Source organism: Aquila chrysaetos, chromosome 1, assembly GCF_900496995.4.
Source record: "Aquila chrysaetos chrysaetos chromosome 1, bAquChr1.4, whole genome shotgun sequence".
Classification (NCBI taxonomy): domain Eukaryota; kingdom Metazoa; phylum Chordata; class Aves; order Accipitriformes; family Accipitridae; genus Aquila; species Aquila chrysaetos.
Genome location: NC_044004.1, coordinates 72,509,381 through 72,537,376, shown reverse-complemented (window position 1 = coordinate 72,537,376; position 27,996 = coordinate 72,509,381). Strand labels below are relative to the sequence as shown.

The 27,996-nt window shown below is 36.5% G+C and overlaps 1 long non-coding RNA gene across 1 annotated transcript; it reads right to left on the bottom strand.

Annotated features, from left to right (window-relative positions):
- Positions 1-23,655: 23,655 nt before the first annotated feature.
- Positions 23,656-27,435, bottom strand: LOC115347457. The gene is made up of 3 exons (XR_003925496.1): positions 27,364-27,435; positions 25,778-26,019; positions 23,656-23,714 (listed from the first exon to the last, which is right to left on the bottom strand). It is a non-coding gene; the product is annotated as an uncharacterized LOC115347457 (long non-coding RNA).
- Between the last annotated feature and the right edge of the window lie 561 nt (positions 27,436-27,996).

Genomic DNA, 27,996 nt, shown 5'->3' with positions numbered 1-27,996 from the left:
AAACAGAACCATTTCCTGTCACTTCCTTTTGCTGTTGCATATATTCCCTACCTGTCATAGTTTGTAGAGTGGTGCCATTGCATTCTTTGTGATATGCAAACCTAGAAATACCTTTAGACCTAGTGAGTTAAACTCAACTTGAACGCAGTCATAAAGGATTTGCCATTTACTTTGGGAAAGAGAAGCTACACAGACAAGGTAACTCTGTTTCAAAATGATAGCTGAAAACATCTTAAAAAGATAAGTACTCCTCCCCTCCCAGTAGAAACAAAGCCCAGAAATCTACAGCCTTACCTGCCTCGAAGAACACAATGTAACACAAAGGTATGGTAAACAAGACATTTGTATGTAGATTGTGTGATGATGGCAAAACTTCCTCAAAGCTCGAACCCCACTTTGGCAATCTCCTCTCCCACTGGAGCTCTGTGGGAACAGCAAGGTATTGCCATTAAATCTGCAAAAGGTTTAGAATCATGTTCTGGAAGTTCTTATTCAAAATCATCAATCTGTGTAACACTATTAGTCCACCATTCAATGTTGCAGTATCATTCCATTGAATTGATAATTCAGTAGATTTTTTTTTTTCCTTAGCTAGTGTTTTGTAAAAAGACTAAATGAACCAGGGGTTGCTGACACCACTGCCATCCTGCCCCCTCCTGCCCCCCCCCAAACTGGGAAGGTTTGTGCTATGGAGTCACAAAGGGTATGTTTTAGTAACAAGCTACGAGTTTTTCTCATTTTCTTTGTGTCACTTCAGTCACGTGTCATTCTATATGTAGTCTTACTGGACTTCTATGAATGGAATAAGGAATAGCATATTATATCGGTATAATTATGGTAGAACCAATGTTTTAGGGTAGTTAATGAAAAGCGACTCTAAATCTGCTACTCATCAGAGCAGACCGTGAAGCTGTGTCCTTGTTGCAAACACTGTTTTGAAAAGAACTGTACTGTGTAATACTACCAGAACATGACACACTAAAAATATATAGTGCTTTTTAAAACCCCAAAGACAGTGAAGGCAGTTTTTTGTATTTTTCAATAAGATTTCTTCACTGGCCCACCCCCCCTTCCCAGTTGTGTATTCCGCATAAGGTACAGGAGACAAAGATTCAAACATGTCTTCTGCCTGAAGGAATTAGGTCTACATTTTTTCAGAACTTTTTGAATTGTCCTTGCTACTTTTTGGGGTGAGATGGGCTGCAAAGTTAAGACCCTTAAAACGGAGAAGGGAAGCTTGCAAGCTGCTTCCGTAAAATTTGAGACTCCAGTTCTTAAACAGAACAATTTATTTTGTATTTAAAGAATTAAGCATAAGATAACTTTACACAAATTTTATACAGCTACCTAGGGCTAGAAAGGTAACAAGTCTTTCATGTCATTATAATTTTGAGTATTAGTTTTCATTTATCATAAGCGCATCAAAATGAGTTTGTCTCTTTGGGTCTTTTTACACAAAGAAGATCATAGGCAGAAAAGTAACAGGATTCCCAGCTGGTCCTGTAACCTTGTGTCCTGATCAGTGGGCTACTGGCTTTTTTTCAGCTGCATGTCTTTCTCTTTAGAATGTCACCTTTCTTCACCCTTCTTTACCCATATTATATTCTGCAAACAAAGATGTTGCTCTCCCAGATTTAACTTGAATTTTTAGTTTGTTTGCTTTTCTATCACCAAGTAAATTTGAATTTTAAGTGTCTTCCTTATATGAAGGAAATGAGAAGAGAAATGGTAAACATCAGTTTATATTATGACATTAGTTTTTAAATCTTAAACATTAAGGACTATAACATGTGCAATTAAAAGTGTGTTAAACAATAAGATTCATATAGCTCCAACCAAAATCTATCCAACTTCCTTGTATCCATAGCAGTAAAATATCATTATTTATATAATTTACCAAATGGCCTAAAAGTCAGGAGGAGCAGGGGGATGATTATCTTGCACAAGGCATTTGCTTTCATTGCAGTTGCTTCTTATATTCTGTTATGATAACACACACATGGGTGCTCAAATGTCAAATAATGATTGTAAATAAGATGGTAATTACAACCTAAAGGAGAATGCCTGAGACAGCATGCAGCCAATGCTGTTACAGTCTAATCAATAACTGTTCAGAAAAGCCTTTTCTGTCCACATTCCATCTCAACTTAACATGATTCAGTTAAATAATCTGATTTTTCTCTGTTGTCACAGAACATGATGAGATATTTCTAATAAAGGTAAGAGCCATTCAAACAAAATGTGTTAAGTATGGCTACAGATAATTTCAATATGAGAGCACATGGTACAAACAAGAGGTAATGAAAAAAATAATTGTATTAAATCTAAAAGAATCTTTTCTCTCAGATAATTCAAGCAGAAGTCCAGTCAGCAGCTTTATAATATATTCAGGAAAAAGGAAAAGGTGGGGCAGAAGAGTGGGGACACCGATTCCTCAGCATTCCTAAGTACCATCATCAGCATTAATAAGAATAATCTTAGAAACGGGTAATAAAGCTGATTTCGAGTGCAAATCTATTAGCATAAATAACTTAAATCAAACTAATGAAACTAAAATTTGATTCAGCTCTAAGCTATTTAGAAGTAACTGTTAAAAATACAAAGACAATACAATTCTGCCAATTTACCCCCTGAGTGCATAATTCAAATGAATGTTGACAGTCAAATTCAAAGCTTTAATTGTTATCCACAGGAAAGTCACATTCATAAAAAAACCAACATTAAAATTTATTTAAAGCCTCTCACATTCTGTGAATGAAAGCGTGTGCTATTCCCCCTATGTGGTTGAGTCAATCAGTAGATAGATCACTACCCCATTAGTAACTGTTTGAAAGAATCAAAGATCTTTTGGGGTGTACTCAGGTTAGCATGTCCAGTTCTGGTAAGCAGTTTAGTAGCACCAGATGCTGATGACAAACATGTGTCTTAATTCCCAGGGAGAAAGCTACGTAAAATCATCTTTCCTCTAGCTGAAGATACACACGCGAGAACCTTAAAACAAAACAACGATGCGTTGCATTTATGTACATTAGACAGCCATGTTCCAAAAGTGTACAAGGAAAACTGCTTAGGATTTTGAAAACCAAGGTGCTTTCGGACCTGCCAAAACTGGATCTTAAGAAGTGTTAGTAACTCAAGAGTTAGGCTGCATGTCAGTGCAAGTTAGGAAGCTCTAGACTATTTATCGGAAAGGACACACTTTAGTATACTTAACCCTTTAAAATGAGCTAACAGCTACCTTTACAGTCTTGTCTAAATCAGCCTAGCTAGTCTTTTGGATCTTGTGAGCCTTTACCCAAACCATGATGGCACTGGGAAGCAGAAAAAATATATATCTGGCATGCCTGGGGTTTGCAAGCAAGAGAGAAAAATGTTTTCCAGGGACCTATTGTTCCACACTGAAGAGGACCAGGCTGAACAGGTTTCTGAGCTCTAGAATAACTTCATGATACACCACTTTTATCTGCCTTTGATAACTAATTTCTTTCCACAGACTGAGAGTCAAATTTACAAGCAGGCCTTTTGCCAGTTCTTCCCCACTAGCATATTGCTGGGGAGACCATGGCCACTCTCGGACTACTTGATATCTCTTTAGACACTATTGTGTGTGTTTAAGTGCAAAACTCTCATTGATCTCCGTTTAAATTTTGCCTAAGAATTGCACAAACAGGCCATCAAACTTCTACGAAGTATTGATGTTAAAAAAAGCCACTATTTATATAGAAACTGAAAAAAGAGTAGCTCATATAATCACACAATATATAAACTTTATTAGGAGTGTAAACTAACTTTTCATGAAACTGGATGCAAAGTAGGAAGAGGTGGACATGAGGAGTCATAGGACTGTTCTTAACAGTGACATTTGCAGAAGATACTATATAAATACTGACTTTTTTTTTTTTTTTTAAGAGATTTCCTATATTGAACTTTCCTTACAGCCATCATTCAATTTTCTAAGCAAGAGTCCTTAGCTGGTTCAAATATGGTAATATAGAATATACTGTAGTTTGTTCTAATTAGCTCAGCCTCTGTACTGTTTGGGGATTCATATTGTGAAGCAAGAGCTATTGCCATATGCTTCAGCATTATGAGAAGGTGTATAAAGTTTTCAATCAGCACTTCAAATATTTTCAAATATAAGGCAATTATAGAATACTCATTTACTCCCAATCGTTTTCTCTGGTCTACCCAGTTTGATACTTTCTGATCTCTGCTTTTGAATTATCTCTTGCATCACCTGCTCCTCTGTGTATTCTGTTCTTGTCATATTTCTCCTCATCGCTTGTTCCCCTATTAAAAAGGAGTACCAATACATCTATTATGGTGATATTTCTCCTTTGTACTTTACCACATCATCCATTTTTATAGCTCCTATAAGCTATTTATACTTCTTGACAAGCTACTTTTATATTTGAGATACTCTTTATTATGCAAGGTATTTATTTTATTGTTACTGTTTCTATGATATGCTATTTGATAGCATTTATGCTCAGCATTTGAAAACCTAGCATAATCTCTATTAATGTCCATATTTCTGTAAATTTCAGAATTTCTAATAGAAATAATACTTTTCTAAAACTAAGATGATGAATCATAGTTGTTTAGAGCAATGCAGAATTTTAGATAAGAATTGTGATCTGTTTTAATGGTAAAAACATAGACAATTTCAACTGTAATCATTAGCACCAAGCAGCTCCCAGTGACTGCCAAAGGGAAAGATCAGAAAATTAAAAAAAAAAGAAAAGCAAAAGCAGTAAGCACATGTATGACATTTTCAAAATAAAATAATAGAATAAACTTGTGGATTTTGGTTGTCTTCACCAGGTGAATACAGGTGACTGGAACTCTGAAAGTCAACTAGTTGACTGCATCAAATATGCAGCTGTTCCATTAAAGGAACTTGTAGATGCAACCAGAAAGCTACTCTGCCATGTATGAGCAACTGAAGTTACAAAGTCAGCATTAGGATTAAAGCTGGACTGGGTAAAAGTTATGAATCAAATGCCTGGCTCTCTCCCAGCCCAAAATTTCACAGGGAATCTTAGACAGAATATTTATTTTCTCCGTTCTTCACATCTCTATGGAGGATAACATTTCTCCTTTACGAAAGGATCAGACTATTCAGAGTCTGTGAGAACAGGGAATAATGATTCTAGCAGATGGTTCATAACCTAGGGTTAAGGATGTCCAGCACTAGATTTTTCAGAGGGGGGACCTTCTTTCATGGTGGATATGCATCGCAGATAGCATAAAGGTCTCTGATATTAATGGCAGATAACATAATACAAAGGATCTAAAAAAAAAAATCAAATGCAATGCAAATTGAATCGCTAGCAATAAGGCCAACTCACCAAAGCATTAGGTACCAAATCCAACATTAGATATGCTAAACCCTGCTCCACAGTTGCTTAAGCCTGGAGATAGCAAAGTTTTCCATATTCAGAGCTCTCTAGGCAGCACAGTTCTGATTATGAGCCTGTACAGCTGGTCAGCCGAGTGGCACAGGGGGGCCTTTGGGAATGCACAGACCATGCCTTTCACCTGCCTCGCCCTACTCGTCGTCCTTCGCCCACCACGTCTGCTGGATCAAGCTCCACGCTGGTCTCAGGGGTGGGTACGACTCCCCGAGGCATCACAGAAGCGGGAGGTGGTGGCAGCGCACGCTGCCCTCTGCTCCGCAGCTCTGGAGTGAGAGGACTCACAAAGGGAGAGGAGGACTCGGCTTCATTCCTCTCTTGCTTCTGCATAGGCTCATATCCTCGTCACACTAACTATACAACAAGCTAGTCGGTGTGTTGTAGTATCAGAGGACGTCTCCCTCACTCTCTTATTTATCTTTCACTTTTAATAGACTGGAAAAGCAGGACTCGGTGGCCTTGCAGTTAAGGCACTCATCCAGGAGCTGGACTGTGTTTTGGTTTCTGCTCCAAGGACTATATATGGGATTTTTTTAGCCAATGACTGCTTCATGTAAATACTGTAGTTGTTGTGCATCACACCCTGATGTGCCTAACTCCCTATGCTTCACGCAGGGCGTGCAGAACAAAATCGGTTCTGCGGCAGGAGCCCAGGGAGACCGCCATGAGTCACTAAATCCCTTTATGGATCTGTGCCCAAGACTTTTAAAATGTATCAGCTAGGCCTTGTAAGTGAATCAATATTTGAGTAATTGTTTAGAAGGTTGTGTCCAGAAGTAGTAACAATGTCAAGACACGAACTGCGCTAATGATATTACTTCTGTCTTACACTTCATTCTCTCAGTAACTTCACTGCATTCAAAGCAAAACTGGAAAGCAAACAGCAAAATGTGATGCTATAGTTGAGATAGGAATGGAAGGCATGGGTCCAGGTAGATCCACTGTGATCCAGCTTGGAAGTATTTGCATTTTCTGTTTCCATTTTTCAATTTAAGGTATTCCTATTTGTTGCAAACCTTATATTTCCAAAAGCATTTTCTGTGAGTATCCAAATGAAATCTATTTGCCTAATACAGAAAAATAAGTTGATTACATGTTCTCGGAAAATTTCCATTTTACTTAATGACTATTTTAAAAATAAGAAATTTATTTTATATGAAATTTTTTTTCTTTTGTCCCGATATGCTCTGATGCACTGTAAAAACAGTACCTTATTCATCCGTTTAGGTTTGGCTCAGTGCAGAGCTCTTGAGCTATGAAAGGGATGTGTACAGTGTTTTCAAGCCCATGCAGAAATCTGTTATGCACGATGTGTGTCGAGCTGCAGACATTTCTTCTCCTGTCTCTTTGTACAGAGCATCTGATTGTTGATGACAACTGACATTTTTTATCGTAAGTTCAACAGTTTAGTCTGAAAACATTCACCATGACTTAGGGAATTTATTTTGATAAGAGAACACTGGTCGGCTGAGCCCAGCTTTGACCTTTAAAATTGAATGTATTAAAAAAGAGAGAGCAGGAGAAAAAAAAAAAAAAAAAGAAAAGAAAAAAAAAAGCTCCGTTTGCCTTATAGACAAACAGTTTTGTTGTCTTGCTGACTAGATTGCTACTTGCAGCTAAGCATCAAGCTAGACAAGCTTCCTCTGGAACAGGAAGCTGCTTTTGCAGAATCTTTGCAGTATTCTTTTCAGATTTTTTTCATGGAGAGAGGACATGGAAAGCTGTCATTGTGCAACCTTGGAGAGTTATATTCCATAATTTTGGGTATGCATTTTTGGAGATAGTGCTACGTGCCAGGAAACCCACTCATGTTTCAGATATCCTTCTTGATTCAGTGTTCAATATTTGTTTCGCAAAGCCTTTGTTTTCAATTAATCTTTTTTGATAACTACATACTATTTTTGAAATATGATATACCCCCATAATCCAATTCACACAAAGAATGTATTATCCTTCATTTGAAAATGTGGTTTATGGGGTTTCATTCATTCATGAGGAGGCAAAGGTTATGCTAAGAATGAACAGTATTTGCATAATAACAAGCACTTAGTTCCTGTACTCCCAATCATTCAAATAGGGGTCCAGGACAGAGTATTACCATTTCCAGCCTGCATTTTTGACTTTTCAATCCATTATTCTCAGTCCAGTGTGAGACTGGGATACAAGTGCAGAGTACACAAAAGTTCAGATGTATTCTTGTGTCCAGAATTGAGACACAAAGTGGAAGGTGCCAGGAGGAGGAATAGACATATTTCATAGAGCAAAAGAAGAAATCCTGAAAGAAATTGCAATCTGAAAATAACTGATACAGAACAGGATGGAATTCATATGGTCTGACTGAGTTTTTTGGGAAATGCTCAATGCAAATTAGTTTGCATATGGACAGAGCAGAGCAGGAAGATGGAAGGAATAGCCTCTTGCTTTGGTTCTACTCTTAGAATACCGTGGACATGACCAGCACTTGGCTACTCTGAGCTGTATCGCTAAGTTTCTAAAAGACCTTTTGAGGGTTCCTGACCTGGCAGATCATTTTACATGCCATTGCACTGCTGAGTTATGTCACATTGTCCCACTATAAAATACAGCGATCCTCTCATTTCAGAAGAACTCATTTGGGAATTACACAGGTTGCCAAGAAAGTCACAGTATTCATCAGCATATAAGAGGAGCACACATGAATGTATAGTTTTGGTGCACAGAAAATCCTGAGGAATTATCATAAGAGTATCCCCAGAGGATGATCAGTGCTGGATACTCCAGACTGGTAGATTGTTTTAGCTCAAAAACACAAGGTGAACTGTTTGAAGCTGTATAGCACAATAACAAAACGTAGCTGTGTAAAAAACCTGCCCTTTTCTCTGAAAACCTGAATTCACTAGTACACAATGGCACATAACTGTCTTTGAAACAGTACAGTTTTAGTTGAATGCTGAATTAAGCTACAGAACTAAATTTTAAGAACCTCTTCTACTTTAATATCTGACTTTGGAAACTCCTAGCCAGCTGAAAACCCTAACTAGAGAAAGACAACCTGACAGCAAGCTTTAGAAGCCACAGTCCCTAAACACTCTTAAAGGACTTTTCTGCAACCTGGAGGCAAAACCCACAATATGTTGAGATGGGTAAAAGTTTTCCTGATGGAAAAAAAAGGGAAGAAGGGCAGAGGTTTCCAGGGGCAAAGGCAGATGTCTATTTCGATTTCTTTCTTCCTTACCCCTAAAGGACTTGCACCAATTTTCCACTGAGCAACAAGAATTAGTAACAGCTGGACTGCAGAGGCTGACATTGACAGAGGCCGAGATGAGCGAACTAACAGTCACTTACTGTCACTGAAGAATGGGGACACCAGTTATTGGCACTAAAACTTCATCTCACAACATTCCCTGCTCAGATACAGCAGACGGCATGGCCCCACAGTGCTCTCTGCCTCAGCTGCCTGTCCACAGAGCAGACCACGTTTTGACTGAAGGAGCAATATAGCATGTTATTCTTCAGCAGCAGTGGGAACTAGGAGTTCATCTCCTGATGCTGCAAGGGTCCTGCTTGTGTACACATCTTATTTACCATAGAGTAGTAGGCAGCACATTTCCTCAGCAAGAAACCCTGCTGCACGGGGTTTGCTTCCTACAGATGCATTGCCCGAGTCCAAGTTATAAATGGCCACCATGGCATCATACAGTGGCAATCGGACTTCCAAAATATGGACTGGGAATGAAAGTGGCTCAAGCCACTTCACGAACCTAGGCCTGAACTCAGGGTCTTCTATCCAGTTCAGAAAGTAATCCCTACTGGATCCCATGGATGAGAAGCATCTCCTTTTATAGAACACTGTGGTTTGATGTAATCTCCAGACAAATGTATGATACAGTTTTATGTTGTCTCAGACAGAGAAGAGCATGAGTAGGTACACTAAATTCAATATACCTACATTTCTATTATCTATATAAGAGCTGAGACAACCTAGCTATTGTGGGATTTTTAATTTTTTATGTATTTTTCAAGAAATAAGAAAAAGAAGTCATCACTTTTACTTTCAGATTACTTTTCAGAAATGTTGTTACTGCTTCTTCGTGTAGAAACAGATTCCTTAATTGTTCTCAGAGGACATTTATTTCAGAGGACGTCCTCACATGAGGTAGGTTAAGAAACGTTTCATTATGGAACCTGATCGGACTTGAAACAAACTTGAGACAGACATGAGATAATCACTGACCTGCAGAACCTTCCTAAGACTCTTAAGCAGCAGGTGACAAAGCAGAACTACAGAGCTGTAGTGATTTTTGCTACTGAAATGTAAGTTATCTATGGATACAACTTCATCAGTACCTACTCAAGTAATAGCAGCACAGTATTTTTTTTCCTTTAAGAATCTAAATGCTATTTACTTTAATTTTTTTCTCTTCCTAGGTCTACATAGGCTGTAATTCTCAGGGAGGGAAAGTCCATAACTTTCTTAATGAGTTATGACAATTTCTGTTCATCTTGCAGCCTCTTTTTCTAGTATGTTGAAGCCCAAAATGAAAAGTTAAGTCCTATGTGTTACAGATACAGAGGATGGTTTACATTTTTTTATATAAAAAACACTACAATAACACCTGAAAATCAACTATACAGGAACGATCTCTCATAATCCTTTGTCCATTTATGCATTGCACACAACCTTTTCCAAAGCTACGTGGGCTGATGGACACTTTGAATTCTCTTTGCAGCTCTGGCATTGACCTGCTGCATGAACCCACGCAGTTTACTTTTCATTCTTTTGTTCACCTCATCTCTTTAGATCAGGAACTCTTCAAGACAAATAAATGATGTACTCATTATGGGTGTAAAAGCGATAAGCTGCTATATCTCCTCACTTTTCACTATGCCTTTTCAAAGAAAGTCCCCTTCCGTTAGTCAAAATATCATATTAAAATTGGTCTACAGCACCAAAGCAATTTCTCCAGCAGTGTCTATGAACTATAATCTCACAAAGAATTATGTACAAGCTTAACTTCCTGCCTTATGAAAATTCCATTTAGTATGGCAACATTTCAAGAGAAAGCAGTTCTATTTCTACCTGAAATGAAATGAATTTTTTCTATGAAGTCTCTCATTACATATTTTACAAAGAAATAATCACTCTTTGTGAAATTGCAGTATAGCATTTCATTGCAAAAGCATATGCAACAAATTCAGATTTTGAACAGTGGGCTGTTATAAAGTACAAAATATTTGTAAAAAATGCAAAAGAAAGTGACAATTTCATCTATTGTTCATTGGTATTATTACACAGAATCATGTAGACAAGATTGTAATTGTGTTTCAGGGAAAATACTTCCTCTGCATGGCAGCAAAACTGAGCAAACTACAGAGTGAATACACCTGGGAACACTACCAGCAGCTGAGAGATAGAAGGCTGTTTATCTGCTGAATATTTACTTTATTTATACTGAGATAATTTATCTTTATCTTACTGCTGATGATGTGCCAAGCCATCAGAATGTAATTTGTATGGGCACTGCTATGTATTCTGCTTTAATTTGCCACTTGTCTTTTAATCTTTACAATACATATAAAGCATCCAATGATACAGGAAATATTAATAGTTTGTCTACTTACATCTATTGCTTTTCACGTTGTTACTGCAGATCTCCTCACCTGACAAAGGAAGCGTAAGAGATTGTCAGCGAAATATAATAGGTAATGAGGTAAAAATCCCAAACTAAAAGAATAAATTCCAACAAAGTTAAAATGACTTTCATAAAATAGGCATTCAGCTTATATCTGGACAGATGTAAATTATGACTATTTCTAGTCAATATTTCTCCTTGGAGCATTTAGTTGATTTCAGGTGCTTTTAATGACCTCTATCAGCCTAGGAAATGTGGTGGATCTCTAGATTTTTGTTTGGATTTTGTTCTTTAACAGATGTTGAGGACGATATGAGTCTACCTCCTTAACGCAGCAGGATTAGAACTAGAAGCTTAAGAAATCTTTTTTTTTTTTTTTTTTTTCCCTTCTTTAGTGGAATCTATTGCAGCATAGAAGGCAATGATATAAAACGTTGTTCCAACTCAATATCTGCTTTGCTTTCATAGATTAAAAAAAGTAGAATTAAAAAAACAGGAATACAGAATAGGGCAAAATGTTAAAGATCATTTCAGATTTCATACTTTTGTAATGAGCAGCAACAAAAGCCTTTAATATAAACTTGACTTTCCTACATAAAGCAAGCTCTGAACTCTGAGGCAAATCCAGAATTTTCATTTGCATCCATCTCTATTAAGAAGTGAATCTAGTCAGCTTCATTTTCAGAAGGGATGTTATCAGCTCCACTCCTTATGCACTGCGATATCTCCTTCTCCCAAGCAGATCAGGTTTCAGTAGAATTTGGAGCGATTGTGCAGCCTGACCTTATCGCGCTCTTCAGACACCATGTGCATTTGAATAGGGATTTCTGGCAGGTGCACAAATAGGCAGAACAGCAGCAGATTTACAGAGAACTTCAGACTCATTTAACAGCCATTACAGTAGGTATCTAAGATCACTTTACATTCATGACCTACTAGTATTGACTCAGTATTGCCTTATATTCCTCCTCCCTTCAAACACCTCTACTTTACACCCAAATAATTTCTAAATTAATAGTGAGAATGACTGTTTTCTATTGGAGCTGACCCAGACATTAATAATCTTAAAATTAATTGTTCCTATATTCTTTGCCAGTATGCTATTATTTTGCTGTGCTGTGTGGAACTAGACTGACCTTAACTCTAAGTAATTTCATCATGGCCAAATTAATTGCTTAATGATAAGGTGGTATAAAATGCACTAAGTCTGATGTTTGGTACCAATCATCACCAGCAGTTAAGGATGTTTACTCATCTTTTTCTAAGTTGCTATATCAGCCATAATGAAAAGTTGCTCTGCTTTTGTTTATGCTTTTTTTTGTTTGTTTCTTTGAAACTTACCAAATTCTCAGCTTAATCTTCTCTTTCTCTTCTGATTATGTCAATGGGATCATCTTTCACTACATTGTGAATTTGTGAAGGATAAAACTAACATCCTGGACACATTCCTGAATGCCTCTTGCTGAGGTGAAAACAGACACACCTTTCAGTGAACTTCAGTAATTATACAGTTATGTATTGATTAACATAATTAAAAGGACCCATACCAACTAAAAAAGGGGGCAAATTGTGTCAAAGTTCTTTGTTTGAACTCAAATTGTATTTTTACGTCCTTTTATTTTTCTCCAACATCAGCCTTCCCACCTAAAAAGTATTCCTCAACAAAACCTGAAACTTCTAAACAAAGCAGAAACTAATTGTGTTAAGGATATCTTCCACATTTCATATGTATTACATATCTTCCTTAACAATATCTTCCACATGGAGGAAAGTTTTCAAGACCTCTATATATAAAGCACTATATTTCTTTTCACAATATGATTAAAGGTTGAAGACATATCACTGATTTTAAAATTTTAGAAGGACATATGATTTTTTTTTTTTTTTTTTTTAAGGAAAACCCAACTTTTTTTTGCCTTATTAAAAAAAAAAAAAAAAAGCAAGCCTTCATTAAGGATTATATTCTCCTTTTTCACCATGAGAAGGTTTACAAACCATTCACTTGAGGGAAATAAGATTTCTAAACAATAGTGAATGAAGACAAAACTCAAAATTCTTTTCTCTTAAGTAGTACAAGAACAAAAAGACTTTGATGATATGCCATCCTCCATAAAAGAAACAGTCTAAACCAACTATGCTGGTTAATTTAAATGGCAGAGAAAATATGGGGTGAAGGTTTAGAAAGAGAACTTTTTATGGTTCAGAAAAAAGAAAAAAACATAACCAAGTGAATAAGTACTCATGAAGAGATAAAATAGCCTTCAATAAAGTGTTAGCAGGAAATAACAGGTGGAGGTTGGAATAGAAGTGGGTAGGAAATGATAGATGTGGGAGTTGTATGAACTGAGAAACAGTTCAGAGTTTGTGGGTGGTACTAGAACTACCTTTACTATTTTATTTTGTATATGCAGCAAAGAAAATCAAAACTCCAATGTAAATGTAACCACCCTCTACATATTATAAATCAGTAAATACAAAACCAAATTTATTTTCTGGGGTTGGGGGGGAGGGGGCAGGTAGAAAAATTGGGAGGAAACAATGCAAAAAGATAAAAAGGCAACTTTAACCTTCTGTTTTAAATAATCACTCTCGCTGTGCCGTTTTCAGGCATAAGCATGTCTTACTGCTTTTATGCCCTAAATGCCTACTCTTTGAGCACTACACAGATTATGACATGTCTCAGAACTGTACTGGTTTGGGCTGGGATAGAGTTAATTTTCTTCATAGTAGCTAGTATGGGGCTGTGTTTTGGATTTGTGCTGGAAACAGTGTTGATAACCCAGGGGTGTTTTGGTTACTGCTGAGCAGTGCTCACACAGAGCCAAGGGCTTTTCTGCTCCTCACCCCACCCCACCAGCCAGTGGCTGGGGGGGCACAAGGAGTTGGGAGGGGACACAGCCGGGACAGCTGACCCCAACTGGCCAGAGGGATATTCCAGACCGTATGACGTCATGCCCAGCATATAAACCTGGGGGGAAGAAGAAGGAAGGGGGGACACCTTTGGAGTGATGGCGTTTGTCTTCCCAAGTAACTGTGATGGAGCCCTGCTTTCCTGGAGATGGCTGAACACCTGCCTGCCGATGGGAAGTGGTGAATGAATTCCTTGTTTTGCTTTGCTTGCGAGTGCAGCTTTTGCTTTACTTATTAAGCTGTCTTTATGTCAACCCACGAGTTTTCTCACTTTTACCCTTCTGATTCTCTCCCCCATCTCACCGGGGGGGAGTGAGCGAGCAGATGTGTGGGGCTTTGTTGCCAGCCGGGGTTAAACCACGACAAGAACATTAACAGAAGATGAAAAGCCATTTAAGTCACTGTATCTTCCAAACATCAGAAAGAATCTACTGTTGCATGTTGTGAGCTCTCAATATGGAAAGCAGAGAATGCAAAAACTAATCCATGGAAAGACTTAACAGCACCTCATGGGTTTTAATTTTTTTTTTATCTATTTTATAATTTTTCTGATATTTTCTCTAGAAATTGTCAACCATGAGGCATGGCTACATAAACACATCACTACAAGTTACTGCAGCAGCACAGTACCTATATTGTAGCATCTGCCCATTTGCACAGGCATGATAACTTTCCCTATGTTAAATTTTTAAAAGTAACTATGTGACATCTGCTGCAAGATAAGCTCATTCCTGAAAAGTTAATAATAAGAAAATAATTAAGAAAATAACAAGTTTCTGCAGGTCTACTCTCCAAGTCCTTTTTTATATTTCTGTTTTCAAATCATATTTCTGGATAGAAATACAAGTCCACATAAATGTTTTATTGTCATATGCTATTTTTTCATCTTAGGTTTTGACAACATGTTAATTATGGATGAACATATAATCTCCAGGTGACCTTTAGGTTTCTTTGTGTCATCCTTGTATCATTTAAAGGTTATCTGCTTCAAAATGTTGGGTTTCAATAGAGTTGTACAGTGTTTGACCCTTTGTATTTGGTGTTGGAACTGATATTGAAGGGAAGGGAATTGCAAGGTTTTAAGTCCTGAAAAATGATACTTTCTTTCAAGATTCAGGACATTTACATTTTAGAAGACAGTACAGACAAAAAAGTTTCCAGAGCACTCCCTTCCATCCTGTTCTTCTGAGATGAAGTATGGTTACAGCATGTGATAGGGAGTTGTACCTAGCTGCAAACAGCAACCCAAGCAAACACACACTAGAGAAATTTCCTAAGAAATTCCTCTCCGGGCCTCAAAAATATGCCTTCATGGATCTGGTGCAGGAGCTGTCTTGAGTTTCCAGGAAGCAATTTCAACTTAACTTCTGAGTTATATTTAATTTTGTAGTATGTACACAAGGCACCCATCCATCTCTTAACCTCTTCATGTCTCAGCCTCCCACAAGACTTCAAAGTAGAAATCAGCCTCTGACTGTAACTCAGAGAAAGACGTATCTGCTGAGGTTGCAGACGAGGGTGCCAAGGAGAGAAAGTGAAAATTATTATTAAGTCCTGTGAAACTCCTCCTCTCTTCTTCCTCTTGGTTCCATTAGTGAGGTCACACTAATGTATCTGTGGTAACACGTCCTTTCCATAGCAGCACCTTATGGTACCCTGGTAAGAAATAAGAATACCTTTGCTGTTAATTGAAAGGAAAAAGGGAGAAGTTTTAAGAGAATAGATCTTTTGGCAAAGCACAAATATCAGAAATTGAAAAGTGAATACAGAAAAAAGATACTGAAGTATAAATCCAATATCTAAATGTTCTCACATTTCAAATATGATCCATTAGGTAAGTTCGCTGCTAAAAAATGTTTACCTAAATGAAATTACATTCTGACAACTTCCTTTAACAGATCCTCACCAATATAATAATAATAGCTAATGTTGTGATAATTCTCTTTTAAAATAATATTGCAAGCATTCCATCTTCATGAGATTTCATTTTATCCACAGATAAACACTTGTGGTATTTACCTTTACAGCTAAAATGACCCACACTTATTCAAATTGTCTTTTATAGTCATAGTGTCAAGGAATAGAAATACTTCTGCTGTAAGCCAAATACCTTGTTATAGATTTTTACTGCTCTCATTTATTTCTACTTCTCAGTCTTCACTTACCACATCCACGATACACAACTGTTCTGTGTTAGTACCAAAGACCAGAAAGTCTTCAGTATTTTCAATCCTCAGTAACATGAGACTAAGTTCACTATAAAAATCACGACAACAGAGAGGATCACCTTCACCAAACAGTTATAAATCTGGAGTTAAAAGCTCCACCAACTTGGGAATCGATCCAAGATCCACGGCTAATTTGCAGGAAAAAGAGTATCTACTACTTAAGTGGGAGGAGGATTTGATTAAAAGATGTGTTGAATTTGATTATTTCAAACTGGTGACTCTTTAAGATGTTAAGTGAACTCCTTTCACCTCTTCCAAAAATTATTAAGCAATCTTATAAATATATTCCATTCACATGTATCAGAGATTTTCCAAATCACTTTTCTTTTTTGGAAAAAACTGATCAAGGCTGACAAAATTATTTTCCATTACTCAAACATATTTCAAACAGCAGGCTGGCATTTAAGATTTGAGTAGATCACATTTTTTACATTAAAGGTGAATAAAGAAGCATTTCACATTGTTTAGGGGACACGTAGTTTGAACTTCAGCAACCCTCAGATGAGGTCTCTTGATAAATTGATTAAAACTGGCAATCATCATTTGGTCATTTAGTATCATTACAAAATTTTTTAAACTGTGGCTCTGTTTAAAGCAGTTTCAATCAGTTTTAGCAAAGACTAGCAAGTAGAACCCTATTTTAACATCATTTTTTATTTCTGAACAATCTCTCACTTTTAGGCAATTGAATTTGCTGCCGTTCTTTTAATAAAGAAGAGAAAAATGGAAATAAACAAGAGACTCCTTCTGAGAAGGGAGCATGTTCATTGCAAATAGTATTCCAGTTATTCTGATGCAGAAACACCGTCATTATTTTGACTATAATTAAAGTTCCAAGCAATGGAAAAGTAGGGATATAAAACTTTTCAGTGTTGGTAAGAATACAGCATGACATATTCAATTCTGATCTGCATAACCAGCATCATAATCACTCTATTCAGAATGCAAGAATCATCTGGTTGCTGTTCTTTCTAATGAAAACTTCCAAAATAAGTGTAATGATATGGGGCAGGTGCTGATACCAAAGTGAAACTTCCAAGCCTTTACATTCTCAAAAAAACCTTTATCTTATGTTTTGACTGAACAAGATAGCATAAGAAACCAAATCTGATAACCAAAGCTCTGCTTTGCCATCTGCATGCAATAATGGAACTCGGAGAACAAAGGGAAGAAAAGCAAAATGCCAAGATCTGGAGTTACGAAATTGTGTACAAGAAACTAGTCTCAAATATGTATCATCTAAATATTCTGCTCATGCTTACTTCAAATGTATGAGTAGAGTGCTGTGAGCTGGGTTCACATTTTTCAATTACTAGTTAAAATACAGTTCCAAATATTTTACCCACCCACCTGCAAAAATATTGTGATATTTCCAGCTTTTATTTCAAAACAGAAGAGCTAGAGGAAAGAGTTGGCGGTGTTAGCGTGGTTACTCATGTTCAAATGTTTTAACATTCAATATTGCTTTTTTTCTCATTGGTTGAATTCTTTGCCCCTCTAAATTGTGGGATATAGCAGCAAAATGGGAAGAGGCAAGGAAGGGAAAGAATATTACACCTGCATGGTGTTGATGCAGGTGCACCCTGCTTCACCCACCATCTGTACTGCACATCTCAATAGTCACACGCTCTTAGCTCTTCTAGAGTAAGCACCTTATTCTAATACATTATTCTTCTGGGAATACACTGCTCTACTCTGTAAAAAAAATATTTCCAATCTCATTAACTATCATCAACCACGTCCTTAGTTCAGGTGGGTAAATGTTTGCAATCATTGGAAAAATCCTGCTAAATGAAGTCAACATAGAGTTAATTTAAAATTAAATAATAATAATAATTTTTAAAAAAGCAGGTGTGAATATTTCAGGTACCTGAATAGGTTTATTACATTATAGAACGATAGGATGATCTTCCTAGTGCCATCAAATCATTAGGCAGCCATGAGACTCAGTCAATACACCAACATATTAGAGAAGTTCTCACTAACATCCCATAGTATCAACCAGCCCCAAGCACAATCAAATAGGAAGTCAGAAGGCTGTTGTCATGCTAAAAGCATATCAGACCAAGATGGAGGAAAGGTCCCAGAGGTTTTCATCCCTCCCAGAGAATATTCTTCCTACCTCCATCTTCCATAATAAGCAAAATACAAATCAGTGACTTCGATTGCAGCTGAGATCAGGAGTCGGGAAGACTCTCTTTTAAAGCCTGAGACCCTTTTGTACATCTCCTTTGAACTGTTACACTCAGTAAAACTGTCATACTGTATGAAATGAAAGCAGCACAGGAACCAAGAGCAAGCAATTCTTTCTTTAAAAGTCCTTATATACTTACCATCCAAGCGTTTTAAGTGGGGATTCTGTAAGCAAGTTTCCAAAGCTTAATGGTATTAAAAAAAATTTTATAATGCATTTAGAAAATGAATGAAAAAAAACCCCAATTACTGGAATACTACATAATTGTAAGAATAGGCCAGTATTAGATTTAATAAACTGATCTCATCTAACCATGACAATAAGCAGAAATTGAAGGTCACGCATACAAGATGACTGCATTTTGGGAAAGTAATGCCTGAGAAAAAGGCTGAAAGGATACAAGGAAAAGTAACTGAACATGAGTTCTATGTACAATGCAGTACCTACAAGCGGTAAGGCAGTCCACGGATAGTGGTAAAGCAATCCATGGATTTCCAAGTCAAATTACAATGCTGTTGTTGCAAACTTCATCTTAAAAACATTCGCGACCTGGGTAGATGAACCTCTAGCCTTGGATAAATGCATAGTGCTTTATTTTTGAGCTCTATTTTTTTTGCTTTATGCACACTGCCTGAAGTCGTTTATACCTGGATTTAAATTTAACTTCAACACTAATACATCTCGTGCTATTTTGTCCTGTCTTGTCTAATGTAATCAACAGCATGGGTCTTTTATCATTGTCACTTTGTCTCCAGCATGCAGGGAATGCTCAGCAAACAGGCTTCTGGAAACTTGCTTATTGTATATCACCTCTGACTCTAGCTTCTTATAAAGCAGAGAGATAATATAAATTCTTAGTGGGGGGATGTTATGTATTTATCACCAAAAAAATGTCAAAATCACCATTGTATTCATACTGTAATTTCCATACTTTCCATGGTTTACAGATCGATATAAACTCGAAAAATGACTCTTAAGAGAGGTAACTCTTTAAAACACACAGTTCTGTTCATGCTGGATAATGATTCTGTTCCTACATCAATCATCTGTAGAAAGTTTACACCAAAATGTTATGGCACATTGTCATCACTGGATGGTATTAGAATATATTCAGTTCTTTAAAGTTTAGACAAACTTAGATACACTAACAATGCGCATCACATTTCAAAGTCATCATTTAAACATTGCGGGTGAAACCCTGGACCCATTTAAAGTCAATGGCAAAACTCCCACTGACCTCAGGAGAAGTCAGATCCTGTCCTTTATTGCTGCCTTTATTCATCCTTGCCAACCAAATGACAAATTATTAATAAATGCACAGGATATTACTTAGTCTAAGCAGAGCTGGTAAGAACTAGAAAAGAAGCTTTTCAAATACATTATACATGAATCAAGCTGTTATCTTCTGAACAATTTGTTCAATGAGTTGGCATTCAACCAGATAGAGAGATGGTCAAATACTGCAAAAGACTATTCTTGAATAATTTATTTAATGAATAACAGCTACTTCAGGAGGATAATGTATTCTGTGAGTAATATTCAACAGCTTACAGCCAAAAGTGTTTTATCCAACATTAATTACTGTTGTTTTGTTTTGGGGAAGCGTAGAAGTACTGTAAGGTTTTGTTTGTTTTGCTTTGATCTTCCATCACTGCACAGTTACCAGCACTTGTGCTATAGTACACAAATAACAACCACCTGACTTTTGTTAAATTTAGTTTCACATTGCTTCAGCATGTACGATTTGTTAACTTTCATCTAAACAAATGAAGTGACATTTTAACATTCTGTGTATCACCAATTCAAGCAGTAAGTTTTGTGAGATTAAAAAAAAAAAAGAAAAAAAAAATCAGGAAAAAATCTCCAGCCTCCAAGCAAGTTGAATATAGATAACATTGCCATATTCATGTTTCCTTCAACAGCTGTCTATTAAGTCTATATTATGATTTTCTAAAAGTGTTGATTTAAAAAAAAAAAAAAAAAAACAAAAACAAAAACCAAACAAAAATGTATTAAGTAATTTACATAAACAGCTGTTATGTTCAATTTCCTATCCTAGGAGGATTCCATTATTGACACAAAAGCGTGGAAATAAGCCATGTGTAGTTTTAAGCACTGTTTCCTCCCTTAGAGGAATTTTAAGCAAGTCTTCACATCTCTAAATCAGAGTTATGCTGCTGACAGTTCCTTAACGTTATGGCATCCATGCCTGTGACATCTCTGCTGCACCAGACACAGGCAAGAATTTTGCCATTCTCATAACTAAGATGTACCACAAGCTACACATTCCAGCCTTCTTTCAGACCTTCCTAGTTAGCGTTAATGCACTTAGCTTCTAACGCAAAGATTTTAACCCTTTATATCAATGCTACATACAAAACACAAACACCCCATCAAAACCCTGAGGAAACTGCAGGAGAACATGAAGACGAGTATATTTAGATTTTTTTTTTTTTTCCTGAAGTAGTTTGTGTTGTATAGCAGCAAGATAACCATGCTTGATGGGGTATTGGTGCAATTTCTGTCACATCTTATAGATGCAATACTTTTCAAGATGAGTGTATACATCACATCCACTGGTCTCAGGCTGGGAACATAGTATGTGGCTATGTGGATGCTCATGGATACATCTGCACTGGCCACAAGGAATAGTGTTTTTTTAATTAAAGATAACTTGCGATTTGGAAATCTGACTTTCCTCCGCTGTAGTAGAAAGTCTAGTCTACCTTGAAGCCCCTCCAAGTGAGGGAGTCTGCATGGAAGACCAGAGTCAATCGCACAGGTGCCGTCCCTCTCCTACCTGGGTGGGCAGTCGCTTCCTCTTCGCTGGGGAGGGGGGAGTCCAACAGCCGCTGCCTTCCCTCACTGGGAAGTATCCTCATCTAGCTGTGCTCTAAATTAACTGCAAAGTCACAGCCCATAGCTACCGCTTCCCTGCTGAGACCAGAGATGATCCATCTTCGCTCTGCTTCTGGTAGGCAAGTTGGAGTTTCAGCTGTGACGTTCAGCACCACCGGTCATCTACGGCAAGATCCCGCTCCCCTGGAAGGGAGGAGAGGAAGAAAACCATCAGCAAGTCACTAGCTGAGACAGGGTCTCACTTGCCCCGCCACCGCTCGGGTTAAATGAAGCTTGTGGCACAGTGAATAGACTGCAGAGGTATGATGGATCTGGCAGTGCTACTCTGCAGCTCAAATTCTTTTTTCAGGGGAAAACTTGCTGGGTTTTCCGATGATGTTGATTCATCCTTCACGTGATTTTTGACAAGCAATGATTTAGCTTATTGTAATAAATTTGGGGGAAGATCAGATTTGTATTCCTAGCACAAATACATATATGTGCATTATGACTTTATTCAGTATCTGTAAGCTTTAAAGCTTTTCAATAACCTAATTACAGGCTTCGTTTATTATCTGAAATAAGACAATTTTTTTTTTGTTAGGTTAGAAAGCTCTTACAAAATAGAACTTATACAGTTTTTAAATAACACAGGTAATTTTTTCACTTTTAGTATATTTTCAAATGGATTGGCTCAGAACCTTATGTGCAAACAGAATCTAAAATTAAAAAAACCAAAATATTATTTCAGAGGCTTTTTAAGAAAAGCTACTTTAAATAAGCTCTTGGTAAATATGCATGATGGTGCAGTCTTCAATCATACCAGTTTATTTTTACTTTTTTTCTGACAGACTCCTATGTCTTTCAGTGCACTGATTAGATAGAGAGGGTACTAAGTAGTGTGTAAAATACTGCATTTTTAATGAAAATATAGTCTTGAATTTGTCATTTAGAAAAAATAATGACAAACTAAATGTTGTTATATAAAATGTCTCTTATGAGTTTTAACTCACTCCTTTTTAGTCACTAGAATTCCCTGCTCTTGTTTCCAAGACATACATCAAACTACAACTATCTGATTTTTTATTATCATTAAAAGGAAAATAAAACAATAAATGTAACATGTTTCCATCACAAGCCCCAAATTAAATGTCTCTTTTGAGAGAAATTAGCAAAATTGTGCTTAGAAAGGTTATTTCTGGTTACAGCACATTTCTTTTGATAACCCAGATGAAAATATATTAGCTAGAAAATGAATTCTGTTTTGGTGAATGAATCAACACAAGTTACACATGGCAGAATAAAGATGGGAAAGTGATTCATTTTTGTATTTTCACAGATAACTTGTTTATGAACAAGCAAATCTAACTAATTAAAAAAAGAGCAAAGCCTTCAAAAGGGGAAAAAATATTGAGAAATTATCTAGAGACAGGTAAATTAATTAAAATCACATTAAATTCACTATTTCATTTAGTTCTTTGGGTTATATGTGCATCTCCTCTTTAGCAGTAGTCTAAATGATTTTGATATTTGACAGGAGAAATTGTTATTATCTTATTTTGCAAAAGAGTTTGAAATACATAACCTCTAAGCAATGTTTGTCAAATTTCCTTTTACCCCCAAGCCTGAAGTCTCAATAATGTCATCACAAAATGTAGAAGCAGTGATCTGCCCTATAGAAAGAAAAGACAAAGGCATTTGAAAAGATTGTCTTTTCTTGGTGTTAAATCATTGCTTCTTGTTACCTTACTGTTGTTTGCTTCTGGAAAGGGATGAGATAACACTCTGAGAAAATGCAAATGCCGGATTCAGGGTTTTGATGAAGAAGATAGATTGGAGTCATGAGTTTGTCTCTAGTTTCATAATTTAGACATGACACCAACAGTTCTTTAAAATGCTTTCATATTTAAGTGGGTTTGTTTATATAAGCAATATTTAAAATACATAAATTGCTATTCCTTAAAGATCATATAGAATTATTTATAGGAATTCCTTTGAATATTAAATGTGTTCTGTAGACTGTGAAGCAACCGAGTGCTATATGGAATAAATAAAAAAGTTGTATTATTTTCATTGTTCCTGAAATTAGCATGAAGCTTACTTCATGGTCATATTTTTTCTCATTATGTAGTCCTGTATTTACCCTACTACCTACTGAACATACATACTTTCACAATAGAATTCTCTCTTCTTTGGGGATTTGTCTATAGTATGATGTGAATCACAAGTCACGTATGTATCAATTCACTTTTGTAAAATTCAGAGACAAAAAGACATTTTCATTTTTATTATAGAAATAAATGGAACAAGAAAAAATTACCAGAATCTGGTCATTAGAATTTCTGATTAAGCTTGCCTTCTGTCTTAAAGCTGGGCCCAACACCTCTCAAAATTAAACATACCTGCAATAGCAGATATACCTGTAGAGACAGCCAGCAATTCACCCTTTATATGCAGGGGACTTCAAATTTCTCTGTGGTTTAGCATGCCAGACAAGGTGTATGCAGGAAGCCACCTGGAAGAAGAAATGGGAAAATGACTATGCTGACAGTTGCCCAGGAGGCTCTTTTCATTGACTGCAACTGCGTTTCTGAACACTCAGCACTTTTTTCATCAAGGTTTGAGTCAATGGTGGCAGAAGGTGCTGCAGGGTTCCCAAATGAAATTTGTCATCCTTGGGAGATACTGCCTATGTAAGAGTTGAGGAACTAGGTAACTAAGAATTAGGCTCAGTGAAACAGCACTGTTACTTACGCTAAAGAGCAAGAAAAAAACAGCTGGAAATGTGTTGATTTTGATTTCTCCACCCCAACTGCCTGAACTGAACGGCTGCTCACCAGGGGTGCATAAAGGCTCACTGGGGGAGCACCAAGGGCGGGAGGCAGGGGGGCAGAAATGGAGCACTACGAGATTGTGAAAAACAAAGGAAATATCAGTATAAAACAGACAAAACAATGTGTGGGCTTTCTTCCCCTCTTTCTCTTTCTTACATAAGTGCTCTAATCAGAAGAAGTCATGTTCCCTTATGAGTTTCTTTTAAAAAAACTGAAGGACTTTAAACCAACACATCTTTTCAAGTTTCTTGGGTTTTTTTTCATAGTATAACTATGAGGTACCTAAATATTTGTATTTGTAGTTGATTTATTGATTCTGTTTCAGTAAAAAAAATACAATTTTCATTTTATTTTGAATGTTTCATACCTCCAAACATCAGTAAAAGTTTTGGATGTTCCAAGAAAAGAAATCTGCTGATTATTTCACCAACTAACATCAAGTAGTGACTGGTCTGATCTATGCAGGTAAGAGAAAAACGTAGAATTAAGAAATTCAAACCTTTCAACGTGTTATTTTATAAAAGTTTTAATTCTAGTTACTATAACCCAAAGTGCTGACTTTTCAAACTTGATTTTTGTTCTTCTAAATCAATGACAAATTCCTCTCACTTTAATGGCACCCTAATTTCAGTCTTCATTACATGTTCAAAAATATTAACGCAAACAGCTTCATCTTACCAGTCAGCATACCAGACATGTTCTGTTAATGATCAATTAAATTTTTTAGCATGGAATCAGCTATAGAATAAATCATTTATTTATCGGGCTGCTACAGATAGCAGTTTTCAAGTTTTTCCATGAATATTGAAAAATAACACAAGTTTCTAAACAAACACAGGGAGAGGGAGGAAAAAAAACCCCAACACACTATGGGCTGGATTGATATACCAATAATAACAATAATAAGTGAACATGCTCTCTATTATATGAAGAACTAATGATGTGCATTCAAGTTTATGAAAGTATCTTCAAGTGGTGCTTACAGCTTTCTTTTATCAAAGATGCTGGTCAATACTTTATAGCTTCTCTGAGCTTATTTACTCTGATCAAAGTATGGAATATAAAAGATTAAACTCTTCTACTAATTACATGCCTGAAGGCACATTAACAATGCAAGTGTCAAAGCTCTGCTGAAAATTCATTTCGCATTTTTAATAAAAACTGATAGCAAGGTTTTGAATGCATCTAACTGGAAAAAAGTAATTTTTGTTTCAGTAGCTTCTTTACGAGGAGAGTGTAGAAGCCCTGAAACCTCACAAACACAAGGGTATAGGTAATTTGTGCTCTGAAAATGGACTTCTAGAAATCTTCCTGTGAAACAATTCACAGTGAATTTCTCCTTAATAACTTGATGGGACCAAAAAATAACTCTGCACTAGAATTCAACCCTAAATTTTTGATCAAAACCATCAATTTCGAAACTTTCAAACAATCAAATATTCAAAATGTTACTCTTAGTTTTATGGAAGAGAATTCAACTGTTATCTATTTCAAAATTTGTAAGTTTTTTCATGCCTTAAATATCTCTCATGTTTCTACAATACTTGACTCCTCTCTTTGCCCATCCTGCAACAGACAGTAATTTCCTTAACTGTATTATGTGAAAACATGAAATAAAAGCATTTTATAGTGTTCCTGAAAACCTTTGTAGCGTAATAGGCTCTCGTGGAACTTGGGCTTCTGAAGGTCAGAATATTGCAAAGGTGCGTTGCCTTTTTCCATAGCTCTTATTTATCACAATTACCTATCAGCTTGTGCTGCGTTTTCAGGGAAGTGGGATGGTCAGACCTTGCCATCAGTGAAACGAGAGCTTCTTGTCTTGAACTCGGCCGTGCCAGGGATGCCAGCTCAATATTCTCTCTCAGTCAGTGTGGAGCAGAGAAGCAGGCAAGGTGGAAGACATGATACAGCCTGCAATATTGTTTGTTGGTCCAAGCGTAATACAGAAGGGGTCTATTGTGTGTCCATTATTTGCCAGAAAACATCCTGAGAAATTAAGCAATGTTAGATATTACATAAATTCTAGTAAAAATTTCCAGTTAGTTCTCTCTGAACTACATTTGTAAGTAATTGAATAATGGAGTAAATTTTCTTTTTTTGAGCTGAAAGTACTGTCCCTTTTAATACATAGTAAGGCAATCCTTGAGTTTTTCCTAGATTATGAAGATTTTAACAAGTTTTTCTATCAGTATTTGTCATCTGGATGTGAATACATTACTCCCAGGTGACTTGGAATTATTTGCTTCTTTGACTTTAACATGACTTTATTCTAAACATACTAATGTTGATTTGAGAGGTGATTGTGCGACCTCTAAAGATGGCAATTCATGAGTGATCTATGAAAAACATCCAGAACAGTAATTTACAAAGTAGTTTTGTTTTGTTTCCTTATAATGGATGTCCAGGCAAGACCTTAGAATTGCTCTTATATCACAAAGAAGAATAAACAGCTTAATTAATTTGCTCTGTGAACACTCATGCCAAAAGTTGGAAGAAAAAAAAAAAAAAAAAAAAAGCCAGCAATTATGGGCACTAATGTCAATTCTGTGATGATTTTCTGACCCATCTGCTTCTGTGATGAACCTCAACAACAGTTTAACTTGTATATGGAAGCAGTATTTTTTAAAAAGGCTGATTATTTTATTCTAGGGGGAAAATAAAACTATTTTCAGTTGTCTCCTACATCTTTAATTTTGAGAGGTAGAGTTAGAGAAGGGAGAAACATAGTAAGAAAAACAGCAGATGTTTTCTTATTTAAGAGTTATGTACTAAAAACTTCCCTCAAGGGAATCACCAGCTCTACCAGTTTTGTCAAACACTGTCACAGAGCCAAAGTGCACCTCAACATGTCTGATCAGCCTGCAGCCTAGGAAACTGAGAAAATCACTTTACACTTTCCTTCTACAAATCTCCTCAGATGTGACAAAGCAAAGGGGGGTGGGGGGATGAAGCCACAACAACAGAAAGTAGAAGTGTTTCAGAAACACCAAGATGATGACTTTCTTTAAGTCATCACACACACAGGCTTTTTCTTCACTTGGCTTAAGAAAATTCGTAAATAAATCTCTCTCATATTGTAGCAAAAAAAGACAATGTCAAGCCTGATAAAACTTTTGAAACATAAAATAATGTTACAGAAGTAACCATTTTATAGCTTGTATGAAGAAAATCTTGCATGCAACTTCCCTTCCCATGCAACTCCAGAGGATGAACAGATCTACAGATGCTAAGGGTCCAATGACACAGTAAGTAGTTTCCCCTTTGACTAGAAAAGAAAAAAAAAAAAAATCTAGATACTCCTATATAACCATAAAACAGAATAATAAATACTTGTCATGACAACCCAAGATGTTTCTATAGCTGGTATTTTGCCAGGAGCGTATATCCAAATCACAGTTTCTGCTAAAAATAATGACAAACAAAACTTACCCTGCAATAACAGTTCAGCTTTCTTGAGTTTTGTCAGGATGTTTATAGTCAATCTTTTCCTTTCCCTGTTAGGTCAAACTGTGCTATTAACGTCTGTCTTTCCATTTAGTTCAAATGCCTGATACCCAATCAAGGCTAAGGTAAACGGCAAACAGAGAGAAGTTGAGGTATTCAGGATCTAGAATATATGCTTGTTTTCATCTGATTATGTGACTTTTCCACATTGAGGATGAGAATATTAAGGAAAGAATCCCTCTCTACGTAACAAGCCACAGTTGAGGTACGGTACCATGCTTCTCACACCCCTGATAGTATGTTTACTCAAGTAACTCAAGCTGACAGTGAACAAGAGGTGATTGGATCACCCGCAGTACGATATAACATATATAGTACAGCTGTTGACATAAGTAGCATGGCATACAGTACCATTGGTTGGCTAAGACTCATCTCACATTAAAAATTACTAGAAAATTACTGGGAAAATGCTAACACTTATTTTAGTGGCAAAATGTTTGTAAAGAGAATCTTAATGAA